This window comes from Coregonus lavaretus (assembly GCF_964263955.1).
Source record: "Coregonus lavaretus genome assembly, chromosome: 10".
Lineage (NCBI taxonomy): Eukaryota > Metazoa > Chordata > Actinopteri > Salmoniformes > Salmonidae > Coregonus > Coregonus lavaretus.
Window position 1 is genome coordinate 46,559,678 of NC_139997.1, and position 26,717 is coordinate 46,586,394.

Genomic DNA, 26,717 nt, shown 5'->3' on the forward strand with positions numbered 1-26,717 from the left:
TTCACAAGGTTTTCACACACTGTTGCTGGTATTTTGGCCCATTCCTCCATGCAGATCTCCTCTAGAGCAGTGATGTTTTGGGGCTGTCGCTGGGCAACACGGACTCCCTCCAAAGATTTTCTATGGGGTTGAGATCTGGGGACTGGCTAGGCCACTCCAGGACCTTGAAATGCTTCTTACGAAGCCACTCCTTCGTTGCCCGGGCGGTGTGTTTGGGATCATTGTCATGCTGAAAGACCCAGCCACGTTTCATCTTCAATGCCCTTGCTGATGGAAGGTTTTCACTCAAAATCTCACGATACATGGCCCCATTCATTCTTTCCTTTACACGGATCAGTCGTCCTGGTCCCTTTGCAGAAAAACAGCCCCAAAGCATGATGTTTCCACCCCCATGCTTCACAGTAGGTATGGTGTTCTTTGGATGCAACTCAGCATTCTTTGTCCTCCAAACACGACGAGTTGAGTTTTTACCAAAAAGTTCTATTTTGGTTTCATCTGACCATATGACATTCCTTTGACAGCTCTTTGGTCTTGGCCATAGTGGAGTTTGGAGTGTGACTGTTTGAGGTTGTGGACAGGTGTCTTTTATACTGATAACAAGTTCAAACAGGTGCCATTAATACAGGTAACGAGTGGAGGACAGAGGAGCCTCTTAAAGAAGAAGTTACAGGTCTGTGAGAGCCAGAAATCTTGCTTGTTTGTAGGTGACCAAATACTTATTTTCCACCATAATTTGCAAATAAATTCATTAAAAATCCTACAATGTGATTTTCTGGATTTTCTTTTCTCAATTTGTCTGTCATAGTTGACGTGTACCTATGATGAAAATTACACGCCACTCATCTTTTTAAGTGGGAGAACATACAAAATTGGTGGCTGACTAAATACTTTTTTTCCTCACTGTAGCCTTGATATTGTTATTTTATTGTTGCTCTTTTATTTTTTACTTTTGTTTATTTAGTCAATATTTTTCTTAACTCTTATTTTTCTTAAAACTGCATTATTGGTTAAGGGATTGTAAGTAGGCATTTCACGGTAAGGTCTACACCTGTTGTATTCAGCGCATGTGACAAATACGATGTTATTTTATTGGTCACTATTAGGAAGGTTCTTTCCCCAGCCTGAGGGCAGGGCTGTACAGTGTGACCATTTTACTGGCATATGCGGCAAAATATTTAGCTGTGCGTCCTGGAATTTTTATTTAGGAGCACCAGTGCACCTAGAGAATTTAAGAATTCTAGCTTTAATATCAAAAATATTTGTCATTATGCGCCTACATTTCATCTTAGGCGCACACGTGCTCCTTGTAAAAAAATAAATAAGTTATGCGTAGAGCCCTCAACGGGTGAAATCAGAAGAATTTGGTGCTCTGCGTAGAGCCAACAGGATTCCCAGTTCTCAGAAGAGCTTTTCCTGGTGGTTGAAAACTTGACTGTCACGAAGGCACCATTTTTTGGTTTTACTTCATTCCTCATCTCTCAGCTACTCTTGCATTCCCTCTTCCCCTCTCTCTATCTCTCTCTCCCCTCACCTTTCACTTTCCCCTCCTGATGAGGGGGCGCAGAAAAGGGGCTGAAATATGTCATGTCAACAGTAATCAAATCTCCCTGTAATCAAAGCTTACCTCATGTCTGTGTTTTGGGCTGGGAGAAAAAAGAACCCACTTCCCAAAGCTCAAGTAGAGGTCACATTGCTCTGTTTAGCAAAAAATAAGAACGTCTTGCTTTATTTGCCTGAATATTTAGTAGCTCTTAAATGGGATCATTTGACCCAAAATATGAACTTAGTTCTTGGTTGTCACATTTATCACAGCTAGAAAAGCTAATTTACTTATTGTGGTATGCAAAATTATTTATTTGTAGGTTAAGAGTTTTGGGCTACCAGATGTTGTCTTTGTAATTTCTCTCTGTTTTGAGATTAAAACTATTTACCAGTTTTTCATTTAACATTGTAAACGTTTGAGCAAGAAAAAAAATCAGTGTTCAAAAAACATTTCCTCTGGCGAATGAGAGATAAAAGAAAAGAGGTTAGGCAATACGAGGGAAAAATTATAATGCAAAATAAAGTTAGGTTAGAAAAAGGTGCAAAGGCCAAGTGGTAGAGAGGACTGGAAATAAACGGACAGAGCGAGGCGTTGAGGGATAAACAAACCGGATGTGTGTGTTATCGGAGGCTGAAGGTATATCGTTATTGCTCTGTTCCAGCTTAATAGCGTCCCTCCACTTAGTATGGTGCTTACGGCCCTCTTACATCTCTATCGTCAGTACACCACCACTTGTTCCACTCTGTCACTTTCATTCTCTAGCTCTCTGTCTTATCTTTTCCCTCCCTACATCCCAAATTCCTTCTCTTGCTGACTGAAACTCCCTTGTTGCTATATTTATTGTACCATTTATTTATTTGGTTATTGTTTAGAATTTATGAATGTTTACATGCATAAATACTGGTTGTTTATGTTTGAGTGCTGGGAAGTCCTTTACCTCCGTGTTAAAAGCTGCCTGGTGTGATTTCTCTTGGTAGTCTGGTTGTACTCTGCACAGGTAAAGCCAAGGTATGCTGGCCAGAGCTCACTGCCAAGTCACACAAGAATAAAGCAGGCAGAGGCAGATCTGTCTTTTTATGTCATTCCAGTCTGGTTATCTACAGTTTCTAAAACTGAAGATGATGGGGCGGCAGGTAGCTTAGTAGTTAAGAGCGTTGTGCCAGTAACCGAAAGGTCGCTGGTTCTAATCCCAGAGCCGACTAGGTGAAAAATCTCTGTGCCCTTGAGCAAGGCACTTAACCCTAATTGCTCCTGTAAGTCGCTCTGGATAAGAGCGTCTGCTAAATGACTAAAATGTAATGATCAGAATTTAATCTCAGTACTAGCTGGGCTGGACAGATGTTCATCTCTAGCGTTTTTTTCTCATGCAATTTCTGAGCAGCTTTGTTTTTGTGCTGAGCAGCATAAGGTTATAACTCTCTGTGCCATTCCATGATGAAGGCACATTGGGGCAATGCCAACAGTACAGACCTGTGGAACTTGGCACACACAGCCACTCTACCACCGCAGGAGCTGCTGCAGTGGAACAAACTGAGTAAGCAGTAAGCACAGAGGAACTACATTAGATGGCAAGGAGGCCATCTTGGAAACACCTGTTTAGATCTTCAGGCAGGGTGCTGCTGTCTGCTTCTGAGTGGACATGGTTAGGGAGCTGAGATGAATGTTGGTGGCCACTGACCAGTCAGATTGTTTTTTATCTCAATCTGTAGCCTAACTGTACTACATGTCAAAATCGATCAAATCACATTTTATTTGTCACATACACGTGTTTAGCAGATGTTATTGCGGGTGTAGCAAAATGCTTGTCAACACCACCTTACCATAACCCCCATTGAGACTCCTAAAGAGAGATGGTAATAGCGGCTGTTTTACGGGATCCTGTGCTATTTTTTTATAATTTGTTTGCGCTGATCTTCACTTTTTTGTACATAATGTTCCCGTGGATAAGCCGCCTCTACCCTCCGTTCTATTGGCGAACGTACAATCACTGGAGAATAAACTGGACGAGCTCCGTTCGAGACTATCCTATCAACTAGTTTTTCTATACACCGGCAGGACAGAACGGCAGCTTTGGGTAAACTCAGGGGAGGGGGCATGTGCCTCTTTGTTAACAACAGCTGGTGTGCGATCACTAATGTTAAGGAAGTCTTGAAGTTCTGCTCGTCTGAGTTAGAATACCTCATGATAAGCTGTAGACCATACCAAGATAGTTTTAATCTATATTTTTCATAGCTGTCTATTTACTACCACAAACCGATGCTGGCACTAAGACCGCACTCAACGAGCTGTATAGGGCCATAAGCAAACAAGAAAATGTGCACCCAGAGACGGCGCTCCTAGTGGCCAGTGATTTTAATGCAGGAAAACTGAAATCCATTTAACCTCATTTCTACCAGCATGTCAACTGTGCAACTAGAGGTGAAACAATAAGTTAATTGATGACGTTGTCCCCACAGTGACTGTACAGTGAGGGGAAAAAAGTATATGATCCCCTGCTGATTTTGTACGTTTGCCCACTGACAAAGACATGATCAGTCTATAATTTCAATTGTAGGTTTATTTGAACAGTGAGAGACAGAATAACAAAAAAATCCAGAAAAACGCATGTCAAAAATGTTATAAATTGATTTGCATTTTAATGAGAGAAATAAGTATTTGACCCCCTCTGCAAAACATGACTTAGTACTTGGTGGCAAAACCCTTGTTGGCAATCACAGAGGTCAGACGTTTCTTGTAGTTGGCCACCAGGTTTGCACACATCTCAGGAGGGATTTTGTTCCACTCCTCTTTGCAGATCTTCTCCAAGTCATTAAGGTTTCCAGGCTGACGTTTGGCAACTCGAACCTTCAGCTCCCTCCACAGATTTTCTATGGGAATAAGGTCTGGAGACTGGCTAGGCCACTCCAGGACCTTAATGTGCTTCTTCTTGAGCCACTCCTTTGTTGCCTTAGCCGTGTGTTTTGGGTCATTGTCATGCTGGAATACCCATCCACGACCCATTTTCAATGCCCTGGCTGAGGGAAGGAGGTTCTCACCCAAGATTTGACGGTACATGGCCCCGTCCATCGTCCCTTTGATGCGGTGAAGTTATCTTGTCCCCTTAGCAAAAATACACCCCCAAAGCATAATGTTTCCACCTCCATGTTTGACGGTGGGGATGGTGTTCTTGGGGTCATAGGCAGCATTCTTCCTCCTTCAAACAAGGCGAGTTGAGTTGATGCCAAAGAGCTCGATTTTGGTCTCATCTGACCACAACACTTTCACCCAGTTCTCTGAATCATTCAGATGTTCTTTGGCAAACTTCAGGCGGCCCTGTATATGTGCTTTCTTGAGCAGGGGGACCTTGCGAGCGCTGCAGGATTTCAGTCCTTCACGGCGTAGTGTGTTACCAATTGTTTTCTTAGTGACTATGGTCCCAGCTGCCTTGAGATCATTGACAAGATCCTCCCGTGTAGTTCTGGGCTGATTCCTCACTGTTCTCATGATCATTGCAACTCCACAAGGTGAGATCTTGCATGGAGCCCCAGGCTGAGGGAGATTGACAGTTATTTTGTGTTTCTTCCATTTGTGAATAATCGCACCAACTGTTGTCACCTTCTCACCAAGCTGCTTGGCGATGGTCTTGTAGCCCATTCCAGCCTTGTGTAGGTCTACAATATTGTCCCTGACATCCTTGGAGAGCTCTTTGGTCTTGGCCATGGTGGAGAGTTTGGAATCTGATTGATTGATTGCTTCTGTGGACAGGTGTCTTTTATACAGGTAACAAGCTGAGATTAGGAGCACTCCCTTTAAGAGTGTGCTCCTAATCTCAGCTCGTTACCTGTATAAAAGACACCTGGGAGCCAGAAATCTTTCTGATTGAGAGGGGGTCAAATACTTATTTCCCTCATTAAAATGCAAATCAATTTATAACATTTTTGACATGCGTTTTTCTGGATTTTTTTGTTGTTATTCTGTCTCTCACTGTTCAAATAAACCTACCATTAAAATTATAGACTGATCATTTCTTTGTCAGTGGGCAAACGTACAAAATCAGCAGGGGATCAAATACTTTTTTCCCTCACTGTACGTACATATCCCAACCAGAAGCAATTGATTACAGGCAACATCCGCACTGAGCTAAAGGCTAGAGCTGCTGCTTTCAATGAGCGGGACACTAATCCGGACGCGTATAAGAATTCCCTCATCGTCTTCCAACGAACCAGCAAACAGGAGAAGTGTCAATACAGGACCAAGATCAAATCCTACTTCACTGGCTCTGACGCTAGTCGGATGTGGCAGGGCTTGCAAACTATCACGGATTACAAAGGGAAACCCAGACGCAAGCTGTCCAGTGACGTGAGCCTACCAGATGAGCTAAATACCTTCTATGCTCGCTTCGAGGCAAGCAACACTGAACCATTTTAACAAGTTAACATTCACAAGGCTGCAGGGCCAGACGGAATACCAGGATGCGTACTCAGAGCATGCACTGTCCAGCTGGCAAGTGTCTTCACTGACATTTCCAACATCTCCCTGACCCAGTCTGTAACACTGATGGTAGGCCTGATCACCAACGACGATGAGACAGCCTACAGGGAGGAGGTCAGAGACCTGGCAGTGTGGTGCCAGGGAAACAAACTCTCCCTCAACGTCAGCAAGACAAAGGAGCTGATCGTGGACTACAGGAAATGGAGGGCCGAGCATGCCCCCATTCACATCGACTGGGCTGTAGTCGAGCGGGTCGAGAGCTTCAAGATCTTAATCAAATGGCTACCCGGACTATTTGCATTGACACCCTTTTTTTTGCACTGATGTTCTTGCACTGGCTCTACCCACACCCTCACACATACTACACTGACACTCCAACACACATACACACAGACACTCACCCACAGATACTCACACACACACAAAACACACCCACACCTGCATATTGATGCCACACACACACACTTTCACACTCTTCACATACGCTGCTGCTACTCTGCACATAGACTCGGTACCAGTATAACTTGAATGTAGCCTATATTCGGCGCGTGCGACAAATAAAAGGTGATTTTATATCACTTTGCACTACATGATCTATAAATGCACAACTCTGTAAAGTGAAATTCTGTATTGGCGTTTTTAACCTTTGAGTCTTCGACCACATTAGCACTGTCATGCAATTTAGAAGACACCTTTTTTATGCAGTCATGCGTGAATAGTACATTTTATGTACGTGTTGTCCCGGGAATCGAACCCACTATCCATGCTCTACCAACTGAGCAACAGCGGACCACCATAGTGGCACGTGTTGATCATGTCAACTATGTTTTCATCAAATCAAATTTTATTGGTCACATACACATATTTAGCAGATGTTATTGCGGGTGTAGCGAAATGCTTGTGTTCCTAGCTCCAACTATGTAGTAGTATCTAACAATTCACAACAATACACACAAATCTAAGGTAAAATAATGGAATTAAGAAATATATAAATATTAGGACGAGCAATGTCGGAGTGGCATTGAATAGAATACATTATATACATATGAAATGAGTAAAGCAGTACAGTATGTAAACATTATTAAAGTGCCTATTGTTCCATTATTAAAGTGACCAGTGATTCCATGTCTATGTATATATGGCAGGAGCCTCAAAGGTGCAGGGTTGAGTAACCGGGTGGTGGCTTACCTGTGACACCGGGTGCTGTAGGTGTCCTGGGGGGCAGGCAGTGTGCCCCTGGTGATGCGTTGGGCAAACCGCACCACCCTCTGGAGAGCCCTGCGGTTGCCGTACCAGGCGGTGATACAGCCCGACAGGATGCTCTCAATTTTGCATCTGTAAAAGTTTGTAAAAGCTGAATTTCCTCAGCCTCCTGAGGTTGAAGAGGCGCTGTTGCGTGGACCATTTCAGATTGTCAGTGATGTGTACGCAGAGGAACTTGAAGCTTTTCACCTTCTCCACTGCGGTCCCGTCGATGTTTATAGGGGCGTGCTCTCTCTGCTGTCTCATGAAGTCCACGATCAGCTCCTTTGCTTTGTTGACGTTGAGGGAGAGGTTATTTTCTTGGCACCACTCCGCCAGGGCCCTCACCTCCTCCCTGTAGGCTGTCTCGTCATTGTTGGTTATCAGGCCTACTACTGTTATGTCGTCTGCAAACTTGATGATTGAGTTGGAGGTCTGCGTTGCCACGCAGTCATGGGTGAAGAGGGAGTACAGGAAGGGGCAGATCAGGGAAGTGGAGGTGTTGTTTCCTACCTTCACCACCTGAGGGCGGCCCGTCAGGAAGTCCAGGACCCAGTTGCACAGGGCGGGGTTCAGACCCAGGGCCCCAAGCTTAATGATGAGCTTGGAGGGTACTATGGTGTTGAAGGCTGAGCTATAGTCAATGAACAACATTCTGACGTAGGTATTCCTCTTGTCCAGATGGGATAGGGCAGCGTGCAGTGCGATGATGATTGCATCGTCTGTGGATCTATTGGGGCAGTATGCAAATTGAAGTGGGTCTAGGGTGTCAGGTAAGGTAGAGGTGATATGATCCTTAACTAGCCTCTCAAAGCACTTCATGATGACAGAAGTGAGTGCTACGGGGCGATAGTCATTGAGTTCAGTTACCTTTGCTTTCTTGGGTACAGGAACAATGGTGGACATCTTGAAGCATGTGGGGACAGCAGACTGGGATAGGGAGAGATTGAATATGTCCGTAAACACTTCTGCCAGCTGGTCTGCGCATGCTCTGAGGACGCGGCTAGGGATGCCCTTTCATTTAGGTATTGTTAGGTCAGTGCACATTTCTGACGCTCCTGACACATTGGCTACAGTGTTATTGACATTACTATGACTGACCCCAGTTACATGTAAAATCTATTAACTTAAGCTTTTCAACCTCCCCAGGCCTAAATGTCCTAAATGCGTTAGGACAAAGTGGTTTGTCTGCTATGTATTGTGGTGTGGGACTTGAGTTATGGTAACTGTAGTGTGTTTTGGATTTGAATAGAGAAAAACAAAGACTAGTAGTCAGGCAGCTCAGCTTGCCAAGGTAAACCCCCGGAGTCGAAAATCAAACAACGTGTGTGTGTTCTGTCTGCAAAGGTTGGAGGATTTCATACAGCATGGAGGTTTTGAGGGTATAGTGTTTTAGGAGGAAATGGAAACCGTATGTTGTCTTGAAGAGATGGAACATGAAAAGGTCTTTATGTTACTGGAGTGGTAAGAGTTCAACATCCGTTTGTGAAAGAAAACTTATAGCAGAGTGTTTAGAAGTTCACTAAGGATGGTTGACAGTAGGGAGCATGCATTTTATACCTCAGTAACTGAGACAATGTCCTGGAATGTTCACTCTGATACAATGTCTATGTGAATGTTGGGTCATCTTCACTTGTCATACCTTTGACCTCTATCCTCTTCTGTCCCCAGGTCCATACCAAGTTCCACTGTCGCCAGGCCAACGCCCCAGGAACAGACACCTCCCGTCTCACCTTCTCCTACGAAGGGACAACACTGGCTTCTCGAGGAGGTGAGATCGATCAGCCTGCCTCACTGCCTATGCTTTCCGGATTTGTTACTACTACAGTACACCACCAATATAATATGAACATCAGCGTTGCCTAACTGTGCATTCAACAACACTGTACTGTAGCTCTGTGCCTGTGTGTGTATACATTGGAGAGAGTCCCTCTACTCCAGTCCTGACTCAGCGCTTTCAGTAGAGCTGTGATGTCTGAACACGCTTCCTACAGTCTCGGTTGTTTCAGCGGGGAAAGAGCTCATCTCTTCCCCCAAGTGCAAATAAAGACGGCCAGTCTGCCACCATCAGCAAAGTTGTTCAGCACACATGCAGATCTTCTATACATAGAAGCAGAGGGGTTCCCTTGGAGTCTTTGTGCGTGTTCTGTTCTAGCCGTATGTCCCTCTAAGCTGTACTACAGTGGGGAAAAAAAGTATTTAGTCAGCCACCAATTGTGCAAGTTCTCCCACTTAAAAAGATGAGAGAGGCCTGTAATTTTCTTCATAGGTACACGTCAACTATGACAGACAAATTGAGAGAAAAACATCCAGAAAATCACATTGTAGGATTTTTTATGAATTTATTTGCAAATTATGGTGGAAAATAAGTATTTGGTCACCTACAAACAAGCAAGATTTCTGGCTCTCACAGACCTGTATCTTCTTCTTTATGAGGCTCCTCTGTCCTCCACTCGTTACCTGTATTAATGGCACCTGTTTGAACTTGTTATCAGTATAAAAGACACCTGTCCACAACCTCAAACAGTCACACTCCAAACTCCACTATGGCCAAGACCAAAGAGCTGTCAAAGGACACCAGAAACAAAATTGTAGACCTGCACCAGGCTGGGAAGACTGAATCTGCAATAGGTAAGCATCTTGGTTTGAAGAAATCAACTGTGGGAGCAATTATTAGGAAATGGAAGACATACAAGACCACTGATAATCTCCCTCGATCTGGGGCTCCACGCAAGATCTCACCCCGTGGGGTCAAAATGATCACAAGAACGGTGAGCAAAAATCCCAGAACCACACGGGGGACCTAGTGAATGACCTGCAGAGAGCTGGGACCAAAGTAACAAAGCCTACTCCTGAGTGGCGCAGTGGTCTAAGGCATTGCATCGCAGTGCTAACTGTGCCACTAGAGATCCTGGTTCGAATCCAGGCTCTGTCGCAGCCGGCCGCGACCGGGAGACTCATGGGCGGCGCACAATTGGCCCAGCGTTGTCCAGGGTAGGGGAGGGAATGGCCGGCAGGGATGTAGCTCAGTTGATAGAGCATGGTGTTTGCAACGCCAGGGTTGTGTGTTCGTTTCCCACGGGGGGCCAGTATAAAAAAATATGTATTCACTAACTGTAAGTCGCTCTGGATAAGAGCGTCTGCTAAATGACTAAAATGTAAATGTAAATCAGTAACACACTACGCCGCCAGGGACTCAAATCCTGCAGTGCCAGACGTGTCCCCCTGCTTAAGCCAGTACATGTCCAGGCCCGTCTGAAGTTTGCTAGAGTGCATTTGGATGATCCATAAGAGGATTGGGAGAATGTCATATGGTCAGATGAAACCAAAATATAACTTTTTGGTAAAAACTCAACTCGTCGTGTTTGGAGGACAAAGAATGCTGAGTTGCATCCAAAGAACACCATACCTACTGTGAAGCATGGGTGTGGAAACATCATGCTTTGGGGCTGTTTTTCTGCAAAGGGACCAGGACGACTGATCCGTGTAAAGGAAAGAATGAATGGGGCCATGTATCGTGAGATTTTGAGTGAAAACCTTCCATCAGCAAGGGCATTGAAGATGAAACATGGCTTGGTCTTTCAGCATGACAATGATCCCAAACACACCGCCCGGGCAACGAAGGAGTGGCTTCGTAAGAAGCATTTCAAGGTCCTGGAGTGGCCTAGCCAGTCTCCAGATCTCAACCCCATAGAAAATCTTTGGAGGGAGTTGAAAGTCCGTGTTGCCCAGCGACAGCCCCAAAACATCACTGCTCTAGAGGAGATCTGCATGGAGGAATGGGCCAAAATACCAGCAACAGTGTGTGAAAACCTTGTGAAGACTTACAGAAAACGTTTGACCTGTGTCATTGCCAACAAAGGGTATATAACAAAGTATTGAGAAACTTTTGTTATTGACCAAATACTTATTTTCCACCATAATTTGCAAGTAAATTCATTAAAAATCCTACAATGTGATTTTCTGGTGAAAAAAAATCTCATTTTGTCTGTCATAGTTGACGTGTACCTATGATGAAAATTACAGGCCTCTCTCATCTTTTTAAGTGAGAGAACTTGCACAATTGGTGGCTGACTAAATAAGTTTTATCCCCACTGTATCTGTTTGGCCCGCGATGCCTCAGGCTTCGATTATCCCTGTGTGGAGACTCTCATCATGGTGCCAGTGTTTTTAAACCATTATAGTTCCGGGAAGGTCATTGTTGAGTTAAGAACACTGTACAATAATTACCAGGCCATGTGACCTATAGTATGTAACACAGGAGAGAGTTGACCATCAGACCAGCATGAAATAATTACAATAACTCTTGAATAACTCCCATGTTTACATTGTTTTCTCTGCCAGGTGATGACACTGAAGATCTGGGACATCCCTAATTTCAAGAAGCCTCAATGTGGCTACAGGGCTTTCCAACTTCTTCCCCATGTGAGTACTACGTCATTATTCCCTTGACATTAATCATAGGTGATTTGAACACCCTTCTTGTGATTACTTCAACGTAACTGGTTGGCACACTACCTACATGTGCAGGGTACAGTTCCCGAAGGCAAATGTATGACATTATGTTTTGTACAAATGTGCTTGTCTAGTATCAGCTGGCTGAACTGTGGTGTGTGTGACTGTGTGTGTGTCCCCCAGGACAGACTGCTGTTTCAGCCCTCATGACAAGCTGCTGGTGACAGGGACGTCGGTGAAGAAGGACGAGGGCAATGGGAAGCTGGTGTTCTTCGACAGAGCCTCTTTCCAGAAGGTTGCTGGCACCCGCCCACCCGACTAGAATCACCACTCTTGACGGGTCTGACCTAGAGTATGTGGACAACTACAAATACCTAGGTGTCTGGTTAGACTGTAAACTCTCCTTCCAGACTCACATAAAGAATCTCCAATCCAAAGTTAAATCTAGAATCAGCTTCCTATTTCGCAACAAAGCCTCCTTCACTCATGCTGCCAAACATGCCCTCGTAAAACTGACTATCCTACCGATCCTTGACTTCGGCGATGTCATTTACAAAATAGCCTCCAACACTCTACTCAGCAAATTGGATGTAGTCTATCACAGTGCCATCCGTTTTGTCTCCAAAGCCCCATACGCTACCCACCACTGTGACCTGTACGCTCTTGTTGGCTGGTCCTCACTACATGTTCGTCGTCAAACCCACTGGCTCCAGGCCATCTATAAATCACTGCTAGGCAAATCCCCGCCTTATCTTAGCTCATTGGTCACCATAGCAGCACCCACCCGTAGTCTGCGCTCCAGCAGGTATATCTCACTGGTCATTCCCAAAGCCAACACCTCCTTTGGCCGCCATTCCTTCCAGTTCTCTGCTGCCAATGACTGGAACGAATTGCAAAAATCTCTGAAGCTGGAGACTCTTATCTCCCTCACTAACTTTAAGCATCAGTTGTCAGAGCACCTTACCGATCACTGCACCTGTACACAGCCCATCTGAAATTAGCCCACCCAACTACCTCATCCCTATATTGTTATTTATTTTGCTCTTTTGCACCCCAGTATCTCTATTTGCACATAATCTCTTGCACATCTAGCATTCCAGTGTTAATACTATTGTAATTATTTTGCACTATAGCCTATTTATTGCCTTACCTCCATAACTTGCTACATTTGCACACACTGTATATATATTTTCTGTTGTATTTTTGACTTTATGTTTTTTACCCCATATGTAACTCTGTGTTGTTTTTATCGCACTGCTTTGCTTTATCTTGGCCAGGTCGCAGTTGTAAATGAGAACTTGTTCTCAACTGGCTTACCTGGTTAAATAAAGGTGAAATAAAATAAAATAAAAAAAGGTCTATGAGATAGAGGTCACCAACGCCGTGAGTAACATCCTGAAACTCTTGACTGCAACACTAATAATAACTGACCAGAATGACTACACCATATCCTAAGGTTTCATTTAAATGTATTGGTTCACAAACATAATCAACCATGTACATAGATAATCAAACAGTATTTTGTTGAAGGGACAATATTAATTTCTGTACATTGCAACAGATGCAGTATTGCAGACTTACCTAGAAAAATCCTATAATTTAATTTCCTCTCAGGATTTGTGGTTTGTCCTAAAACTCTCCTACATCAGTCTAAGCTCTCATTTGGGCAGGAAAGAAGTCTTGTCTGTTTAGATTAAGAGGTTTAAGGTAGTTTCTTTAATCTCCCATTTAACCAGAGCTGAATTATCCCCAGCAGGGATTAGAGCTACAGTACAGCCACTACTGGGACTATACAGGCAGGAGAGGAGAGTTGGCCTGGGGAATACTGGATGCTGCTAAACTCAATTAGTAAGGTCTGATACTGTAGATACTGCTGAACTCAGTAAGGTCTGATACTGTAGATACTGCTGAACTCAATTAGTAAGTTCTAATACTGTAGATACTGCTAAACTCAATTAGTAAGGTCTGATACTGTATATACTGCTGAACTCAATTAGTAAGGTCTGATACTGTAGATACTGCTGAACTCAATTAGTAAGGTCTGATACTGTAGATACTGCTGAACTCAATTAGTAAGGTCTGATACTGTAGATACAGTGGGGGAAAAAAGTATTTAGTCAGCCACCAATTGTGCAAGTTCTCCCACTTAAAAAGATGAGAGAGGCCTGTAATTTTCATCATAGGTACACGTCAACTATGACAGACAAAATGAGAAAAAAAAAATTTGATGAATTTATTTGCAAATTATGGTGGAAAATAAGTATTTGGTCAATAACAAAAGTTTCTCAATACTTTGTTATATACCCTTTGTTGGCAATGACACAGGTCAAACGTTTTCTGTAAGTCTTCACAAGGTTTTCACACACTGCTGCTGGTATTTTGGCCCATTCCTCCATGCAGATCTCCTCTAGAGCAGTGATGTTTTGGGGCTGTCGCTGGGCAACACAGACTTTCAACTCCCTCCAAAGATTTTCTAATGGGTTGAGATCTGGAGACTGGCTAGGCCACTCCAGGACCTTGAAATGCTTCTTACGAAGCCACTCCTTCGTTGCCCGGGCGGTGTGTTTGGGATCATTGTCATGCTGAAAGACCCAGCCACGTTTCATCTTCAATGCCTTGCTGATGGAAGGAGGTTTTCACTCAAAATCTCACGATACATGGCCCCATTCATTCTTTCCTTTACACGGATCAGTCGTTTGGTCCCTTTGCAGAAAAACAGCCCCAAAGCATGATGTTTCCACACCCATGCTTCACAGTAGGTATGGTGTTCTTTGGATGCAACTCAGCATTCTTTGCCCTCCAAACACGACGAGTTGAGTTTTTACCAAAAAGTTATATTTTGGTTTCATCTGACCATATGACATTCTCCCAATCCTCTTCTGGATCATCCAAATGCACTCTAGCAAACTTCAGACGGGCCTGGACATGTACTGGCTTAAGCAGGGGGACACGTCTGGCACTTCAGGATTTGAGTCCCTGGCGGCGTAGTGTGTTACTGATGGTAGGCTTTGTTACTTTGGTCCCAGCTCTCTGCAGGTCATTCACTAGGTCCCCCCGTGTGGTTCTGGGATTTTTGCTCACCGTTCTTGTGATCATTTTGACCCCACGGGGTGAGATCTTGCGTGGAGCCCCAGATCGAGGGAGATTATCAGTGGTCTTGTATGTCTTCCATTTCCTAATAATTGCTCCCACAGTTGATTTCTTCAAACCAAGCTGCTTACCTATTGCAGATTCAGTCTTCCCAGCCTGGTGCATGTCTACAATTTTGTTTCTGGTGTCCTTTGACAGCTCTTTGGTCTTGGCCATAGTGGAGTTTGGAGTGTGACTGTTTGAGGTTGTGGACAGGTGTCTTTTATACTGATAACAAGTTCAAACAGGTGCCATTAATACAGGTAACGAGTGGAGGACAGAGGAGCCTCTTAAAGAAGTTACAGGTCTGTGAGAGCCAGAAATCTTGCTTGTTTGTAGGTGACCAAATACTTATTTTCCACCATAATTTGCAAATTAATTCATTAAAAATCCTACAATGTGATTTTCTGGATTTTTTTCCCTAATTTTGTCTGTCATAGTTGACGTGTACCTATGATGAAAATTACAGGCCTCTCTAATCTTTTTAAGTGGGAGAACTTGCACAATTGGTGGCTGACTAAATACTTTTTTTCCTCACTGTACTGCTGAACTCAATTAGTAAGGTCTGATACAGTAGATACTGCTAAATGCCAAACGTAATTACTCAGGCCAGAGGGGTATACTACACAGACTAGTGCCCACAATGCAACAGAACCAGTAGCCACCAGAGGGGTATTCTACAAAGTAGGATCAATGAGTTAGCCAGCTAACTTGCCTAAATATTCTGAAATAACGTATAATTTTTTGGGAAGATAGGCTTGAAATGGGCATGGTCTAATTGACTCAACAACCAAAAACACATATCTAAGTTTAGCGTTCTTAAATGAAGCAGAAAATCAATAGTTATTTATGGGTTGTTAATTATGGAACAAGTGACTAAGGCTTTTTTATTATATAACTTAATTCAAGCCATGCATTTGTGTCTGAACATCTTGATTAGCCTACATGTATCATTGTTACATTTCAATAGAAAGCCTTTCATTAAAACATCTGACTTGAGTTATGTCTGTGGGTCTCAACATGGCCAACTGTGCTACTTGTGGGTCTCATCTCTGAATGAGAGCAGAATACTGATGTTTCCCCAACACTATGGTTTGCCAGTAGCACGATCGTCTTTCAGTGTAGGGAGAACTGGAAAACCCAGCTCAACCCAGCCAAGCCGATCTAAGAGAAAGAGAAGAGAGGAGAAAGGAGTCAGGAACACTATTTTAAGGGCCAGCCAAGCCAGGAAAGAGGGGAGAAATGTACCCCTATTCTCTGACAATCCTCCCCATCCAGTATAGGCAGGAGACACACAGTAGATGCTTTTCCAACTGCTTCAGTAAACATTAGATAGAGAATGAAATAGTATAACTAGCAAAATTATTATAGTCCATTCACACACAATGTGCATGTGAAGTAATGTTCTACACAATCTATCTGCATGTAGAGAACCTACATGCTACGTGTTGCCAAGGCAAAGTGCATGTATCCATAACATAAAATGGAGTAGCAGTTATTTACACCTCTATAATGCTTCTAGAGATACAGCAGCTGCAGGTGTTCTCCTCAACACTCCACTGCAGCGTCTGTCTTGTATTAGCCAATCAAAATAGCTCTCTTCACCAGGCTAAATAGAGGTTCAGATTGGAGAGAGAGCGAGAGAGGTCTGTCGATAATTGAAACCACACCACCAGCCCGTCGTTGGAAGAATGTTCTCTCTGTTGTCTGTGTCATGTCATACAGTACAGTATGCACAGTGCAGCTCTTTTTCTCTCTCCGCTCTTCCACCTCAATCCCTTTCCATCGCTCCTTCTTGCTCTCTGTCTCCCTACCTCTCTCTATCTCCATCTCTACTGTCTCTGTCGGCCCGGGGATTTAGCAGAGTGTATGTGTAGTCATAACAACGAGGTCTGACGGAGGCTAATAGCTTCTATCTCAGTATCCCTCTGGACCAGGCCTGACGGCCAGGTTCTCCTATCCTCTCCTCGGGGTTACAGTGGCTGTGTTGCGCCCTGCCTCTCTCCTCTGCCAGCCGGCTGCCATCTCCTCTCCTGTCTGACAGAAGGCCTGGCACAGCCTACAGAGAGAGAGACCTCTAAGTGCATGTACCCTTGTATATTTAGTACCTTCCCCATCCCAAACCAGATAAGCAGAGCTATGAGGTAGTAAAGTTATTTCATTGGGGGGTGGGAGGGGGGGGTGACGTGCACTCAGGGGACCTGACGAATGAGCGATTTACTGTGTTTACACTAGCCGTCCCGCTCTGAGATGGGTTAAGAATTTAAGTGCTGTCTTTATGAAGTGGTGCACCATGCAGTCGAGTGAAAGGCAGGGTAACTAAACAGTCTGCGTAAACCCAGACCTGGGCCATAGGCTGTGCTAGGGAACGGAGGATTTATTTATCCTGGATAAGGTAAATAATCCATCCACTCTTAACTTATCTCTGTCTATCACAGGAGGGCATGAACCAGGTGACAACTCACAGACTCACTCCCACTGAGGTACAGTGGGAAATATCTCTGAGAAATACCTCTGTGAGAGTACTAGTGGATATAGCAGTCCTGGAAATCCTACAGTAGATTGCCCTGGGGAGAAATGGGAAAGACCTAGATAAGGTGTATTTGGTTGTGGTGGGTGGGTGTTGTGTGTTGGGGAGGCGTTGTCCCTGCCTCCCATAGTGTGGGTGGGTGTTGATGTTTGCACTTGCTACACTTCACTTCTCACGCTTGATGGCTCTCAAACAGTAGCCTGCCTCTCCCTCTCCTGCTTTCTTTGATGGAGAGGTTTAGGCTTTCATCTATAGAGTGAGGAGGAGGGTGCAAGGTGGGACATGGGCCATGGTTCTCCTCTTTGTGGCTCAGTACACTGCTCCTCCACAATGGCCTATTTGGTGGTCATTCTGACGTCAGTTATGGGGTGCTAAGGCAAACGGACACTTTAATTGAGATTTCCCCATTTAGTGGCACCAAAGCTAGATGTTTGGCTGCTGTGGTCCTTTTTGTTTTTGCCTGGCCACCCTGTTCTATGGCTCTCTCTCTGTCAACAGCAATAACCCTGTTAAAATGAACACACTGGCAGCTAACCAGGGGCCAGGAAGTTCTTTCTGAAGATCAAAAACATGCTCAGTTTGACTTCGTTACCAAAATCATCAGATTTTCTGTCCTGTCGGAAACATGTTTGTTTCTCTTCATCAGCCACACATTGATAGATACTATCCACTACATGTTCTCTTTTCAGACAGGAGGCAGAGAAAGAATGCTATTGAATAGCCGATTAAAGAGCTGCTCTCATCTCCTCCATGATGTGATGTAATGTTGTGGAGTAGGAGAGTAAACTGTGTATTCCCCACACTATAAACACACGGCTCTGAATATCTACACTACCGGTCAAAGGTTTTAGAACACCTACTCATTCAAGGGATTTTCTTTATTTTTTTACTATTTTCTACATTGTGGAATAATAGTGAAGACATCAAAACTATGAAATAACACATATGGAATCATGTAGTAACCAAAAAAGTGTTAAACAAATCAAAATATATGTTATATTTGAGATTCTTCAAATAGCCACCCTTTGCCTCGATGACAGCTTTGCACACTCTTGGCATTCTCTCAACCAGCTTCATGAGGTTATCACCTGGAATGCATTTCAATTAACAGGTGTGCCTTCTTAAAAGTTCATTTGTTTGAGCCAATGTGTTGTGACAAGGTAGGGGGGTATACAGAAGATAGCCTTATTTGGTAATAGACCAAGTCCATATTATGGCAGGAACAGCTCAAATAAGCAAAGAGAAACAACAGTCCATCATTACTTTAAGACATGAAGGTCAGTCAATATGGAAAATGTCAAAAACTTTGAACGTTTCTTCAAGTGCAGTCGCAAAAAGCATCAAGCGATATGATGAAACTGGCTCTCATGAGGACTGCCACAGGAATGGAAGACCCAGAGTTACATCTGCTGCAGAGGATAAGTCATTTGAGTTACCAGCCTCAGAAATTGCAGCCGAAATAAATGCTTCACAGAGTTCAAGTAACAGACACATCTCAACATCGACTGTTCAGAGGAGACTGTGTGAATCAGGCCTTCATGGTCGAATTTCTACAAAGAAACCACTACTAAAGGACACCAATAAGAAGAAGAGACTTGCTTGGGCCAAGAAACACGAGCAATGGAATTAGACCGGTGGAAATTTGTCCTTTGGTTCCAACCGCTGTGTCTTTGTGAGACACGGTGTGCGTGAATGGATGGTCTCCGCATGTGTATTTCCCACCGTAAAGCATGGAGGAGGAGGTGTTATGGTTTGGAGGTGCTTTGCTGGTGACACGGTCTGTGATTTATTTCGAATTCAAGGCACACTTAACCAGCATGTTTAACACAGCATTCTGCAGCGATTTGGGCTTAGTGGGACTATCATTTGTTTTTCAACAGGTCAATGACCCAACACACCTCCAGGCTGTGTAAGGGCTATTTGACCAAGGAGGAGAGTGATGGAGTGCTGCATCAGATGACCTGGCCTCCACAATCCCCCGACCTCAACCAAATTGAGATGGTTTGGGATGAGTCGGACCGCAGAGTGAAGGAAAAGCAGCCAACAAGTGCTCAGCATATGTGGGAGCTCCTTAAAGACTGTTGGAAAAGCATTCCAGGTGAAGCTGGTTGAGAGAATGCCAAGAGTGTGCAAAGCTGTCATCAAGGCAAAGAGTGGCTATTTGAAGAATCTAAAATATAAAATATATTTTGATTTGTTTAACCTTTTTTTTTGGTTACTACATGATTCCATATGTGTTATTTCATAGTTTGATGTCTTCACTATTGTTCTACAATGTAGAAAATAGTAAAAATAAAGAAAAACCCTTGAATGAGTAAAACTTTTGACCTGTAGTGTACATTGGAACCCTACTGCTGTGTCGCCTGGGTGAGGCTACTGCATAGCTCTGCTGGCCTGGGCTGGGCTATACTTGACTGGACTAAGTCAGTTGGGTTGGATCGGGCTGGACTGTTGTGCTGGTCTTGGTCCTACTTGGTTCTTGCCTGTGTTAGGCTGCTGGGTCAAGTCTCTGAGCTCTACTGGAGTGTAACGGAATTCCTCATGTGATGTAAATTAAATGATCTATAATCTCCAAGCCGATAGATTACCTAAAGACCCAGTCCTGTTTGGGAGCGTTTTCTTGATCTTTCTAAATCATAAATTACTCCACCACATGGTCAGTGGGGCAGATTAACCCCTATATGTCTAGTACACTCACTCACCCGGCACACACACAGCTGCTGTTGGTGCCTGCGGGGTTTGTGGGTGGGGGTGTTTGGCTGACTGTTTACGTAAGTGCATGATGTGTAATGCCTATGCATTGTGTGAGTATGTGCATTCATAAGTGTGTTTTGTGTTGCTGTGTGTGGGGGGGTCCCCTTACCACTGGGAGCCTGGTGGGAAGCTGAATGCTGTCACACCACCCTTAGTCCTGCCCTTCCCCATCTTGTCCCACCCCCCACAGGGCCACCCTGATCCACCCGCGGGGCCAGGGCACGCCATGCCACAGCTACACTACTCTCTCTCTCTCTGGCAAACACACCTCACACAAAAAAGCACCACACTGCTACACACATACATACAATCACTTCCTCCACCCACACACTCACTTTGTCAAACTGGGGTTAACTGGGGTCTTCCAATTCACACTAATACTCCATCCATGCCCACTGCTTGTAATACTGCCCACTGCTTGTAATACTGCCCACTGCTTGTAATACTGCCCACTGCTTGTAATACTGCCCACTGCTTGTAATACTGCCTACAGCTTGTAATACTGCCCACTGCTTGTAATACTGCCCACTGCTTGTAATACTGCCTACAGCTTATAATAGTGCCCACTGCTTGTAATACTGCCTACAGCTTGTAATACTGCCTACAGCTTATAATAGTGCCCACTGCTTGTAATACTGCCTACAGCTTGTAATACTGCCTACAGCTTGTAATACTGCCCACTGCTTGTAATACTGCCTATAGCTTGTAATACTGCCCACTGTGCCCAGCATCAGTCATAAACCTTTTTCATTTTGTATTTTTGTATAAAACGTTAAATAATTATTCCTCTCTCTCTCTTTCACAGTCATGCATAGAGGAAACTGCACTATCAGTGTGTGAGTAATGCATCCTCTTCCATTCCTACATTAGGCCTCTTTGTTACAGAGGGTCTTAGAGAGATGGAGAGAGCACAAAAAGCCTGAGTGAGAGGACTCTGCTGTACATTCAGGAACATCCAACGTCCAGCCACTACTGTGCTACCTGCCACACATCTGCTTAGCATCTCAGGACTTCAACCTATAAACTGGAAGTCTCTCACAAAAATAGTACACACGTGCACTCTGAAGTGCTTCATCACTGCTATGAGCGTGGTCACATTTGCCTTGGCAGCGAGCCATCTGTCACACACAGACTGATGGATCCAGGCCCCGTCCTGAGAACCAAATATAGTCAACTAATGCAGAGACCACTCCGACTGTTAAAAACCTGCCCGCGTCCCACTCTACAACTATAGTCTACCGCGGTCAATAGTACAAACCACTACCACAATGTGTCCGCTCCAGCAGTCGTCGCTACGAATGATTTGAATCTCATGTTACGATGAAATGTTCAGTATGTCTCTGTATAGCTCATCTCCTGTCTCTGTTTCTCTGTCTCTCTCTCAGGGTGTGGTGTGTCTGGCATCCCAAGCTGAATCAGATTATGGTGGGGACTGGAAATGGACCGGCTAAAGGTCTACTAAGACCCTGTCAGGAGTCTCAGGTACACTGAGCTGAGAATGTTTACTTTTATGGTGGCTGGGACGACAGTTGTTATTTTTTTTATGACACGTTTTTAGCTGTCCTGTACATCGTCAGTCTTTTTCTCACTTTACAAACTCCCAGCGAGAAACGATAGTGTGTATATTTGATAATGTGCCTGAAGTGGGTTGTCTAGACTCCATCCTGTTGGAGCAGAGCAGAAGAGACTGGCCTGTGGTCCATCTCTAACCTACAGGCAGCCATGTTTGAGAACGGTGTATAAAACTGACCTTGTCTCCCACAGAATGAAATATGAATTATGTGGTGTCTCTATCTCTCTGTGTGCAGGGGAGCTGAGCTGTGTGTGGTGAAGAGCAAGAGGAAAGAGATGCAAGCAGAGACACTGACGCAAGACTACATCACACGTAAGTACCTCAACAAACACACACACACTAGGGCTGGGCGGTATATCGTATTTTACGATATACCGGTATTGATGCACGGACCGGTTTGGGTTTTTGCTCTATCTTCTATAACGGTATTTGAATGTTTAGTTTGTTAAATGTGATACGCCGTGTATAACGTCCATTTTTATGGTTTACTTTGCTACTTGAGTCAACGCTCCGCTCTCTCTCTCTCAGACCTAGCCCTGCCCCGTCACTCAAGGAGCGCATGTGTTGTTCCTCCAGTCTCTGCATGGTCACATGCAACAATGTTGATGACAACGATATTGTTTTCACTTTGCTTCTTAATATAAATCCACTAGCGTTCTATAATTACACTATTTGTTTGTGTTTCTTACATCTGCAAACAGCTAGTTTGTATTTTCTTAGTAAGGTGGGCCTAAATCTTGTTAGCCGCTAATCGTTAGCTAACTAAAACATTTACTGAGCCAGAGCAAACGTAACTAGCTATACAGCCTGATAATACCAGTGATGGTGTAGTCCTACATCTGCATGCTTTTTTGTGCAACAGTATCTTCTAAATCAAAGAGGAATACGCGACGCAAGAATATGTTAGCTACCGTAGCTAAGAGAAAACATTCAGTGTAGCCAAAGATTATAGGGTCCCCTAGGAAACACTTGTCAACACTTTGGTTCCTACGCTGTCACAATAAATCCTTCCGGGCATTTTCATTTGTTGTCATGTCAAACACTGTATTCAAAGTGGCCAGTATTATATTCTAACTATAGAATTAGAATAATCATCAACATTTTGGTTAAAATAAGGCCTAGATTGTTTACCCATATTGTGCATCCCTATGTGGCAGTGTGGAAATGACCTCAAATGAGTGCAGGAAATGCAGAAATTGATGAAAATGTATTATTATTTTTGATTGAATTGAACAGTATAAAACAATCAGAATGGAGAAAGACACATTGAAATCAAAAACATAAAATACAATTATTCTTTCATATCCCGTGATATGATATTTTGGCCATATCGCCCAGCCCTAACACACACAGTATCAGGCACAAACACTCTAGCAGTATTATACAGCACACTCTCTCACACACACACAGATTTCAGAGGTGGCATCAGGCAATGTTCAGTCAGTGTTGTCACGGTGCAGGCCCATTTGCTGATGGTGAGTGTGAGTGAACAGACCGCCACAGGGCATGATGCCACGCGTCAACCACCCAGGGCCCCAGTCACGCCAGGGACAGCCACCTTTCCCATCCCCGGCAGCGCGATACCCCCGCTTACACACACACCCCTCTCCTGAATCAACACCCCCCCCCCCCCACAATGCGTGGCTCTCCTCTGTCAGCCTCGTATATGAATAGGAGGACCAGACACCTGACTGAGCCGTGATAGACTAGGAGGGAACACACAGCTTATTGTTTAGGCGACAGAACCCTTTTTATTATCCATCATGTGATTTCATCGCCACGCCGACAGGCTGTGAGAGTAAAGGTCATGGTCGCTGAGTGACAAACTTGTGCCCTAGTGCTAGAAAATTAGAGTGGAGAGGAAGCACGGTGATGGCCCATTGAGAAAAGAGTGGGGATCTGTTAACAGTAACCTTTTTATTTAATGTAGCGTGGAGGAGAAGAATTAACACTGAGCAGTGACAACAGGAGCTCCTGAATGGAAAATCACTTCATCTAGCCCTACACTAAGTGTGTCTCTGTAACCTCTGTGGAAGCACACACATACACACACACTGTTACTCAGATATACAAGCGTACACATAATGTTGGGGACACACACGTGGATGTGTAAATATAAACATGGAAGTGATAATGACCCTGTTGGGATCCAACATGGCAGAAAGAGTACACAGAGAGAACATGGACCTCGCCAGAGGCCACTTGGTGTGTTTGAGTGTATGGCTTTGTTATGCTATGCTTTCCAGTGAGGCCTGTTGACATGTTTGTTAATGTATGTGTTTTGTACTTGTTCTCTCGCTCTCTCTCGCTCTCTCTCTCTCTTTCTCTCTCTCTCTCTCTCTCTCTCTCTCTCGCTCTCTCTCGCGCTCTCTCTCTCTCTCGCCAGCCAGCCAGCCCATCCTCTTCCCATGTTCCGTGAGGCCCGGCAGCACAGCACTAAGAAACAGCTGGAGAAAGACAGAGTGGACCTTATGAAGTCCCACAAGCTTGAGCCCCCCGTCACTGGACCAGGTAACATTATAGGGACAACAATACAACTACATCAATCAACGAATATGACCTTATTATTACTGCTGGTAGGAATAGGTCTACAAACAAAGGCATTGGGCTTGACCAATATTAGAAGTAATACCGCTGCAGTTCAGGGTCACAACAACACAATGCAACCCCTGTTGTGTTTCCCTTACTAACACATTTGGCCATTGTCTTATTTCCCTAACTGCTGAGCCGCTGCTGCCCCAAGGACCTCTGTGGACTCCTATGTCCACTGTGCGTACAGTCTATCACACACACAAACACTCAATAAGCTGAGGTGCTGTACAACATTTCCTGACTGAATGTCTTCCAGCTGTCTGTTTAGCTGTGATGCTTTGAGAGAAGTTTGCAGCCCAGCTGTTCTCTTGAATGCTCACATATTCCCTTGCTCAATATTATGGGCACGAGGTTTAGAGAGAATAAAGTGGGAAAGAGAGAATGACATGTTGGCTAATTCACTGTAATTGGTTTATCATCCTGATTTAAACTACTCTTAAAAGTGTTGTGTAATGTTTGAGGGATTGGCTGGGTGCTAGGGATGGATATTTCCCAAAAGATCTACCAAGTTTCAATACTCTGGAATAATTCATATTTGTCCCGGGAAATACCGCAAGAATCGGAAGTGCCCATTTTAAAGCATTTAAAACCAAGATATGGTCACTATGCCAGGATTCTCCCCAAATAAGCAGGACGCTGCGCCACCTTGTCGGATTGGTTGCGGCACTATGTAAAGATTTCAGAGCAAATTAAACTGATATTTAGTAATGTGCGAGTAGGCAAACTATCTTTGATCGCTCAATGACGTTGTGAGTTGTGAAACAGGCCGTTCATAAATTCAGAGCATTATTATGTTCCTCAATTAATTCAGCACATTTCAGCAGTAGGCTATCTCGACACAGCGTGCTTAGGACACACCGAGTATAGCGTTGTCAAATCATGCAAACTTTGTAACAGCATTCAAACAAAAGTCAAATGACCAAAGTTGCTAACCTTGCTAGATAACCTCCTTCAACGAAAGACAGAATACCTCCTATATATGGATAAATCGAGTTGATGATTATACAGATAGCAGATCAGCTCATTAATAATGGGGAGATGAAGAATGGAAATAGTTTAAATATCAACGTATCTTAATGGGGACCAATTCTGTTTCAAAAATATCCATATCTCCTCTCAATAGCCATATCTCCTCTCAATAGCCATATCTCCTCTCAATAGCCATATCTACTCTCAATAGCCATATCTACTCTCAATAGCCATATCTACTCTCAATAGCCATATCTCCTCTCAATAGCCATATCTCCTCTCAATAGCCATATCTACTCTCAATAGCCATATCTACTCTCAATAGCCATATCTCCTCTCAATAGCCATATCTACTCTCAATAGCCATATCTCCTCTCTCTCCGTTTGTTGATCGTGACATTCTCTACCGAAGCTCTCATATGGGCTGCAGTACGAGACAGCACAAAGAAGCGGAGGAAATGTAATAGCGGTATTTTGGCATGCATCGGCAAGAGACGTGCTTTGATAATGTAACCTATCGATAATAAAGTTAGCAATTTTCATGCGAGACAGGATTCAGGATTTTGGGTTTCAGTGGGATTGGAACTGGATAGGAAAATAGCCTAGGCTCTAGAACAGGAGAAGATCACATTTTCCCTCATCCCTCTCTGAATTGTTAAGACTGCATGTCTGTGACAGAGAGGCCTATGTAGTGAATGGCTATCAAATTTGTGACTGTCTGAAGAGTCATAATGTTGAGCTGAATCTCAGGAGTGAGTCAAAGAACTACACTTCCCAGAGTGCATCAGCAGCAGCAAACCGGCTGCTTGTCACCTGATCAATCATTTTCACTGATTTGGAGCACCTGTGAAGGCATGGAGGGGCTCAGTCATTCAGAAGAACAAACTTCAGAGAGAAGACTCCAAGTTCACTCACAGGTTCAGTCCAAAGACGCCAATGGTAAAAGGCTTAAATGGTTAATTCATTTAAGTTATTTAGAATGTTTTAATTTATTTAATTTATTTAATACTAATTTAAGTTCATTAAAATGTTTAATTAAAATGGTAACTTTTTGTTCTGTCTTTAAAGGTTTACAACCTAATTTACTGGCTAATTTACTGGACAGACCAATCGACTGAGAGCAAACTAAAAATAAAAAGGATTGAGTCAGAAATTTGAGGTGTCCTTTGGATGGTGAACAAGAGGAGGACTTGACACATAATGACAGCTCAAAGAGGCCCACGTTATATAGGCTATACTGTAGGAGTTTCCTGTAGGGTTTATTAACCACATTCTGGTCGCGACTCGCCTGTGCAGTCCAGCAGTGTCAATTATGCGTGTGCTTTGAATATAGGGTGACTTTGTGTGAAGTAGATACACTAGGGTAAAGGTTTCCATGTGACAACCTGTTTGGATAATGTGCTATTTAATTTTTTACTAATCTGCTGCTGCACATGTTTGGTATTTTGTAGAATTGCATT

The 26,717-nt window shown here is 43.8% G+C and overlaps 1 pseudogene across 1 annotated transcript in view; it reads left to right on the forward strand.

Moving 5' to 3' along the window:
• LOC311136365 (WD repeat-containing protein 70-like) overlaps window positions 1–26,717 on the forward strand; it is a 67,819-nt pseudogene that overhangs the window by 35,936 nt on the left and 5,166 nt on the right. The window contains exons 8-14 of the transcript XR_014615439.1: window positions 8,927–9,026; window positions 11,600–11,680; window positions 11,894–12,062; window positions 20,929–20,959; window positions 21,509–21,605; window positions 21,932–22,008; window positions 24,083–24,207. The product of XR_014615439.1 is annotated as a WD repeat-containing protein 70-like (transcript). The remainder of the gene's footprint in view (window positions 1–8,926; window positions 9,027–11,599; window positions 11,681–11,893; window positions 12,063–20,928; window positions 20,960–21,508; window positions 21,606–21,931; window positions 22,009–24,082; window positions 24,208–26,717) is intronic.